A 9,236-nucleotide genomic window follows, 5' to 3' on the forward strand; every position below is an offset into this window, starting at 1 on the left:
ACCAGTCTTTCTTCCTTAATTTAACAGCTAATTATTGAACCGTTTTTAACATTTATTAGTCAGTCCATCAAAGAGATCAATAAATAGACTTGGAAAACTTCAGAAGCGACAAATCAAGCCCCAGAAAGCCAAGTTATGGCAAGTCTAAAGTCGACAACAAGCAGAATATTTTATCACACTGAAAATAATCACTCAACCACTCTTTTTTCTTTTTCAATAGAAGATACAAACAAAAGAGGAAAGAAAATCAGAATTCAGAAAGGACGTCAACAGCACTCCCTTCAGAGTTAATTGCATCAAGAATCACAATAAGAGAGATTACGAATGCATAGTCGATGTTAGGATAAACTGTCACCGTGAACTGGTCTTTTCCCAGCAATATGCTTTCAGCAGTGTCCTTCATGTGCATCTGCATGGTGCATATCCAATAATTAATATTCAATTAGTCGCTAATTACTTGTATATTATCATCTATTATCTGATTATACCATATGGTTTTATATTAATGTTCTTACCTGGGCAAGAATTGCGGAGGAGTCGCCAGCATGAATAACACAAGATCGTTCTGACCAACTTCCTTTGACCTTGAAATCACAAACATCCTCCTTTGTATTGCTTGCTAAGAACACATCTAACTTGGTCTTTAATTGAAACATTGAAGATCGTTTAGCAGTAAAGATTAGATCACTATGTTCTTTACTCTCTCCCCTGAAGACTTGCAATAGTCATGAGCTGTCATTATCTACATATATGAAAAATAAATTTAATGAGTTGAAGATAGTTGTTAAGTGTAACCAACACTTGCAAATAGAAAGTTCTTTGAGCAGCAGCAAATCAATCACAAGACCTTTTTCCGCAGAGTGACAATGGACTTTCCAGCTGAGTCATGTAGAAATGACGATTATGAACAGTTAACAAGGCACCTTTCACTTTAAAAAGAGTGTTGCCATTGATGTCTTGCACAACAAATTTTCCATCAGTTATGGTCAATAACTTTCTCACAATTGCAAGATCGACGGGATAAGTATGTACACAAAATTGGGGGCCTATAACTGTTACGCTATTCGCAACGGGTAGTGGTGGTGTTGGTGGAGGGGTAGAATGTATACCAGTTAGTGCATGTGGTGGTGGATGAGGAGAATATGTACCAGTTGGTGCTGGTGTTGGTGAAGGAGGAGAATATATACCAGTTGGTGCTGGTGGGGGTGGAAGAGGAGGATATGTACCAGTTTGTGAATGTGGTGGTGGAGGATAATATGTACCAGTTTGTGCTGGTGGTGGTGGAGGAGGAGGATATGTACCGGTTGGTGGGTAATTGTTGGTTAACTGTGCCATTTTGAGATAAGTTTGCAGAAAGAATTGCTTTGATTTTGATGTTGATGAAAAATCCTTGTGTCTGAAGCTTAAATTTATATGATCAAGGGCCACTCACAATATTATGAAAGAATTGATAAATAAAGTATGAGGCCGTGGTCATCCAAGGCGACTGTTTATATATATTTGCAACTTCTTTTTGGGAAGTCACTTAAGTACTAATCGGAAACTTCTTACTGTATTTCTCCCACAAGCTTTTCTCTGAATTTGAATGAGCAAAAGGATTTAAATAAAACAAGTTGCAGGAGAGGTCTGAAGATATGCAAGTTGTAGGATTGCTCCAGAAATGGAAGTCTGATATGTCATGCATTAATTTAGTTGTTTAGTTTATAAAATTAGATATAAACCACGTGATAAAATTATAAAGTGTAAGTCCCTTTAGCCGGCGCCTTTTAGTCTGGTTGATGTGACATGACTTTAAAATATGCTTATTCTCTAGCTAGCTTTATCTTAGGCATTTTTATGTTTGTTGGTTTAATTTGAAGTTACTAAGGATGCTCTAATTGTTGTCTTGCATAACAAATTTAATTACCATAAGCCATGGTCATAAGACTCATAACGTTTCTCGATCTCTATTGCAAGAACAATAGGATAATTCTTGTTGCAGTTGCCGACCACTCCAACAATAGCGGGTCACGTAAACGCATTAGAGCATAGGTTGATAGAGAAAATATAAGACAATCTATCTCTATAATGAATGATTCATCCTTACAAATTACGAAAATAAATTAGCATAACGCAGGTTGATAGAGAAAATGATGTGCAGCAGCATGAAAGAAACCTTCCGAATTGAATCCAGTCAAGTTGGGCGGCATGTGAAAATGGGGAGGATATGCAGGTTCCAAGATTTATAATTTGAAGTGAAGCCGAAAGGACGAGAAAGAGAATTATGAACAGTACCGTTGGCGGTTACCAAAAGCATATTCTATTAGTTTATCATTTCCACAGCTTCAACAATTAATGAAACAAAAGGATCTTATTCTGTAAATGTCATTCATAAATTGTTTCGTGTTAGACTACATACATGTTGATGCTTGATTTTGACACCAACAACTCACACGTGCAAAGTGTTAAGCGGACTTAGAAATTACATGTGATATGAAAATATGTAATGAGAGAATAAATAAGAAACGGTTTTTAAAGTGGTTCATATGCTTAAAAGCGAATCCTACATCCACTGTGGTTGTATTAATAGGTGGTTACAGTCAGGTCTCATACAGCGAGCTGAATTACAATCTAGAGAGAATATAAATAGAGAGAGAGAGAGAGGGGGAGAGAGAGAGAGAGTGTGCTTTTTAGACTAAAGATGAGTCAAACCCGTAAATGAGAGATGAGCCCTCTATTTATAGTTGGGTGATACAAGGTAGTAATCATGACCTTGCAGTCGGGCAGGTGTGGTACAATTCCTAACTCGCTTCCCATTGATTGACTGCACGGGAGACATCCTTGAATCGTGTAGGGCTTGGGTAGGTGGACAATTCCTAACCACTCACAAGCCTGACATTCACTTGCCACACTGACGATGGCCTTACCTCTTTCGTCCTTGCGCGACGTGGCAGTGTCTAGAAGCACAAAGTCTTCCTGAATTCTAATTTGCCCTTGCTAGCGTGAGCTCACGTCAACCCTGATTTTTTAGGCATAACAATACATATAGTGACACAACAGATTGTGTTGTTGGGGAAGTTGACAAAGTGTTTATACTTTGTTGAGTGATCGATTATTTGATTTCATTTGTATGAGTTATTGTGTTTCTGGTAGCTGAATGTATCATCTGCACTGTAGAAGATATTCTTTACATGCATATTGGAAATTGGAAGTGGAAACGTGTCATGAGAGACGAGCAGGACCTGATGCAGACCTCCATCAAAGATCGAGCAAGTGGACATATATGGAATATGGCAGAAGTAGCAGCTCCAAGTTTGTACATACTGAACCAAATGACTGAATTGCTACCTACAAGTGGACCTGTCCTTTATGACGATGAAAGAGAAAACGTGACATGGATACTCTTCAATGGTCGAACCAACATTGAAAGTCGATTCTCCATTGTAGCCTAAATGGCACGTGACATTTACTTGTGCAGTTTCTACAATGCATCTAAGTAAACATTTTCAACAGTGGTCGGATTGTTGAAGACATGAGATGTTCTTTAACCGATTGAGATGATTGAAGTGTGATAAGTGTTTACGGGATTGGATCATGCAGAAAGAAGACTACAACCAACATCCTGAAGATCTTGAATACTCGAACTCTTTAGGAATAGGATTTGAATGAGTAAATATTATGACGATGAAGATAAAATAATTTAATAAAAAAAATATTAATTGTTTATTTGTGAAGCGTTGAATGTGTGAAATGTGGATATTACATTTATATTAATTAACTTTAATATAAAAAAAAGATCATGGGGGAAAATAAAATTTCCAGGCCCATAAGACCGGTCCAGGTCCTAAAATTGGCTCATGGGTTGGGACCGACTGGTCCCATTTGGGACCAAGTCCCAAACGGGCCCAAGCTCGGGCCTGCTTGGGAGTCTTGACCAACTCTAACGTTATTGCATGCTTTGTATTGTCTTACACTCAAAGTGATTATAGAGAAAATATGTAATAACAAGGACAAACTCTCTCTAAGTGGGTCTTCTATTTTGTGTGAATGCAATCCCCCCAGACGAAGGTATCCTGCTATCTAGCTAGCTTATCTTGGGCATTTTATGTTAATTGATGTTGGTTTTAACTTGGAGTTATTTTACAGAGTCAAAAAATAATGAAGGATGCTTTGATGTCTTGCTAACAAAATTACCATAAACAATGGTCATACGTTCTCTGGGATAAAATTTGTGCATTAAAATGGCCTATAAATTATAACTGAAACCTAGCTTATTAGCAATGTAGGTGAGGTAATATTAGTATAAAATGGTCATCGAGATGAGTTTATGACAAAATTACACTTTATTTATTATTTTTATGAGAAATTCTGTTTTTTAAGGCTCTATTATACGAGGGCTTGTCAGATCATATAATCTTGTGTATATAGAAAGTTGACAAAAAATAAAAATTTATATGGGTGAGGGAAGTTTCACAGAGACCAAGCCATCAAAAGCAATATATGTAACTTATTTAATTGTAAGCAATATAAGATACTGTTATTCGTAAGTTAAGTATTCACAAACTTCATTCTGTTTTTTTTTTTTTTTTTTTTTTTTTTTTTGAGATGTGGAATAATTGAACATGAGACGTGCACAATATCCATAACTAGTAATGAAAAGATAAAGAAATTTAAAAGATTTTGTATAAAGTGATGTAGCACAAAAATGATTTTAAACGTGTTGATATGATGAGTTTGACTTTTTATATTCACTCTTCCATTATATCCTACCACATCACTTTGTACAAGAATCTTCGTAAATTTTTTGTACATAGCATTATTGATCAAAATCCTCTGTCGGTTAACCATCAGACTTATCACGGAGGAGTTGGTGCTGATGATGTTAAGTGTGAATCCTTTCTAAGTATAATTAATAATTTGGATAACCAAGTGCTATTTTAAAATCTACGGTGTGAAAAAAGTGTAATTAAATCATTATTAGGTGGAAAAAAGTCGTTTATCCTAAACTTCCTGAACAGGCAAGCAGAGCAAGTATAGTACGAAGAGTACACACAACATGCCTGATACATGGTACCACTTTTTTAAAAGAAATCATATTAATCAACGGTAAGCGAATCACGTTATTCGGTGCAGAATCAATGCACATTCTTCGGTACTGTTATTTACGAAGGAAAATCAAAGAATTAGGAAATAAAATAATTAACCGCCAAAGGCCACCAGGTCGCAACTAGTCCAAAGTACTAGATCTAGGAATACATGATGATGATCATCATATCTTCACTTTCATTGGAAACTCCGGAGTAAATTGCATCAAGAATCATAATAAGAGAAAAATGAATGCAAACCACGTTAGGGTTCACTGTCACCATGAAAATCTGCTTCCATTCAACAGATTTTGAGCGATTTGCTTCATAGCAATGCATTTCCCAAAAGCAGTAAAATTGGTGCTGTTCCAACTGAAACCTAGATTAGGAATCAAGGTATTAAATTTCTTTACCTGTGCAACAACATGTGGATACTTCCAGCATAAATAACAGAAGATCGTTAGTTGCAGCAATTTCCTCTAACTTGAAATCACCAAACATTGTCCGTGGTTGTTCTAAGAACACATTAACTTAGGCTTTGTAATTGATTGCAACATTGAGGACGTTTAACACTAATATTAGATTTCGGACCCTTTAACTATCATCCCCTGAAAACTTGCCATCTTTCATGCGTGTTCTTATATGATAAACCAAAATAAATCAACCATTGCAGAAAACAGTGATGAAGTGATATTCGTACAGGCAGATACAAAAAATAGTGATACAAGGACCTTCTCTTAGAGTGACAATGGGGTTTCAGCAGAGTCGATTAAAATGCGGCCAGAGCTCGACTTCTAACTTCAATTTGAAATGGATGTGACATTCATAAATCTGCACAACAAATTTTCCATACGTTATGGTTAAGCTTTTTATATTGCAAGTTCAACCGGCCAAGGATGAGCACAAAACTGAGGGCTTATAATTGAAAAGGGAATAGCTACTGGTGGGAGAAGTATAAGCGAAATGTGCCATTGAAAGAGAGGTGATCAAGGAATATCTTATACAGCAAACTAACAAACAAAACAAAAATCGGATGAAGAATTTCGAAGTGACTAGATGGAAAGCCTTTGGATACTTGTTTATACAAGTTAAGTACTTCACAATTTTCATTCTATTTCTCTAAAGCCTTATCTAGATTTGAATTGGTTAAAGGGATTTAATTGGCGAGGGATCAAGATTGTCACGATCTTCTCCCTGATGGAAACAACTTAAAGTAGAGATGAAAAACAAATTATAATTATTAAGTTGATAGAAGGTTACCAAAGGAAAGTTTAGGCACTGAATAAGGTGGTCAAGCTGATCGATAGGGACTCTTGGCCATATTGCTCAAAATGTGTGAGTTCAAGTCTCTCTTCAATTACTAATAAGGGTAGCAGTAAAGCTTTATTGCAGTCGGTAGTTTCAGGGTCTTGAGGGATTAATGAGAGACGTGTAAGTTGATTTGGACACCCTAATCATTAAAAAAAAAAAAAAGTTTGGGCATGCAATTGCAGTATGATGTGAAATTTTTTAATGGATATAAATCAATGTGGTTAATAGACAAGCATATGAATTTGATATACAACACCTTTGGTGAGGCAAGTTGACAAGTCTGTACATGTTCATAAATATCTTTAGCTGCCCTAATTATTCATTTCGGTTGCATATTTGCTTTCCTCTGGTACTAAAATACTACTTGTTATGTGAAAAAAAGTATAGTTAATTATCTGAAGCATACATAGTTCCAGGTTGCTAGCTCGAATGGTTTCGAGTTGTTTTACACTGGAACCCGCTTTTATAGTTAAAAATTTATAGGGATTTTGATAGAATTCAAGTTCTATTAACCTTCAGAATACCCAAATTCGGGTGTGTTCCCTCAGTTACCCATGAAGGATAGTGTTGAATCAACAAATTGCTGTTAATATTGATGTAATAGGGTTTCTTGAATATGAGGAAAATTCAGGGTTTGTCAGGGTAAGGTGATGATATAATGTCAATAGGTGTTCGGTGAAGAAGAAGACAAAAGGTTTGAATTGCTTTTAAGAAAGAAGAAATTCACGACGGTTTAATTTGGTTTTCTTTGTTGTACTACGAACTCTGATGATAGAGGGGGCCGTTTCAGAAGGGGATTATGCAAAGAGAAAAAACAGAGGGGTTGGTTGCTGTATAGATTGTATAATTGGGTCAAACAATTCTATTCTTCCTTCTTTAGCAGCTAATTATTGAAACCGTTTTTTAAGTTTATTAGTCAGTCCATCATAGAGATCAGTAAATGACTTGGAAAACTTCAGAAGCGACAAATTCAAGCCCCAGAAAGACAAGTTATGGCAAGTCTAAAGTCCGACAACAAGCAGAATATTTATTACACTGGAAAATAATCACTCAAACCACTTTTTTTTTTTTTTTTTTTTTTTTTTTTTTTTCAATAGAAGATACAAACGAAAGAGGAAAGAACTGAATAAGGTCAGAATTCAGAAAGGACGTCAGACAGCATCCCTTCAGAGTTAATTGCATCAAGAATCACAATAAGAGAGATTACGAATGCATAATCGATTTTGGATAAACTGTCACCGTGAAGTGGTCTTTTCACAGCAATATGCTTTCAAGCAGTGTCCTTCATGTGCATCTGCATAGTGCATATCCAGAATTAATATCAATTAGTCGCTAATGACTTGTATATTATCATCTATTATCTGATTATACCATATGGTTTTATATTAATGTCTTACCTGGGCAAGAATTGCGGAGGAGTCGCCAGCATGAATAACACAAGATCGTCTGACCAACTTCCTTTGACCTTGAAATCAACAAACATCCTCCTTTGTATTGCTTGCTAAGAACAATCTAACTTGGTCTTTAATTGAAACATTGAAGATCGTTTAGCAGTAAAGATTAGATACTAGTTCTTTACTCTTCCCCTGAAGACTTGCATCTGTCATGAGCTGTCATTATCATACATAAATCGAAAAATAAATAAATGAGTTGAAGATAGTTGTTAAGTGTAACCAATACTTGCAGATAGAAAGTTCTTTGAGCAGCAGCAAATCAATCAAAGACCTTTTTCCGCAGAGTGACAATGGGCTTTCCAGCTGAGTCAAGTAGAAGCGGGATCATGAACATGTTAACAAGGCACCTTTCACTTTGAAAAGAGTGTTGCCATTGATGTCTTGCACAACAAAGTTTCCATCAGTTATGGTCAATAAACTTTCCACAATTGCAAGATCAACGGGATAAGTATGTTCGCAAATTGGGGGCCTATAACTTTCGCTATTCGCAAGGGTAGTGGTGGTGTTAGTGGAGGGGTTAGAATATATACGTTGGTGCATGGGGTGTGGAGGAGGAGAATAGTCCAGTGGTGTGGTGTTGGTGGAGGAGGAGATATATACCAGTTGGTGCTGGTGGGGGTGGATAGGAGAAATGTACCAGTTGTGTAGTGGTGGAGGAGGAGGAGGATATGTACCAGTTTGTGCTGGTGGTGGTGGAGGAGGAAAATATATACCAGTTGGTGCTGGTGCTGGTGGAGGAGGATATGTAACGGTTGGTGGGTAATTGCTGGTTAAATGTGTCATTTTGAGAGTAAGTTTGCAGAAAAGAATTGCTTTGATTTGATGTGTTGATGAAAAATCTTGTGTCTGAGGCTTCTAAATTTTATGATCAGGGCCACTCACAATATTATGAAAGAATTGATAATAAAAGTATGAGGCCGTGGTCATCCAAGGCGACTGTTTATATATATTGCAACTTCTTTTGGGAAGTCATTAAGTACTAATCGGAAACTTCTAACTGTATTTCTCCCACAAGCTTTTCTCTGAATTTGATGAGCAAAAGGATTTAAATCAAACAAGTTGCAGGCGAGGTCTGAAGATATGCAAGTTGTAGGATTGCTCCAGAAATGGAAGTCTGATATGTGCATGCATTAATTTAGTTGTTAGATTATAAATTAGATATAAACCACGTGATAAAATTATAAAGTGTAAGTCCCTTTAGCCGGCGCCTTTTAGCCTGGTTGATATGACATGACTTTGAAATATGCTTAGTTCTAGCGGCTTTATCTTGGGCATTTTTTATGTTAGTGATGTTGGTCAATTTGAAGTTATCAAGGATGCTCTCAGTTGTCTTGCATAACAAATTTAACTACCATAAGCCATGGTCATAAGACTCATAACGTTTCTCTCTATTGCAAAGAACGATAGG

At 36.4% G+C, this 9,236-nt stretch overlaps 2 pseudogenes; both read right to left on the reverse strand.

Moving 5' to 3' along the window:
- Positions 1 to 247: 247 nt before the first annotated feature.
- Positions 248 to 1,335, reverse strand: LOC116125980 (annotated as a pseudogene).
- Positions 1,336 to 7,506: 6,171 nt separating this feature from the next.
- On the reverse strand, positions 7,507 to 8,611 carry LOC116125981 (annotated as a pseudogene).
- Between the last annotated feature and the right edge of the window lie 625 nt (positions 8,612 to 9,236).

This window comes from Pistacia vera, unplaced genomic scaffold (genome assembly GCF_008641045.1).
Source record: "Pistacia vera cultivar Batoury unplaced genomic scaffold, PisVer_v2 Contig174, whole genome shotgun sequence".
Lineage (NCBI taxonomy): Eukaryota > Viridiplantae > Streptophyta > Magnoliopsida > Sapindales > Anacardiaceae > Pistacia > Pistacia vera.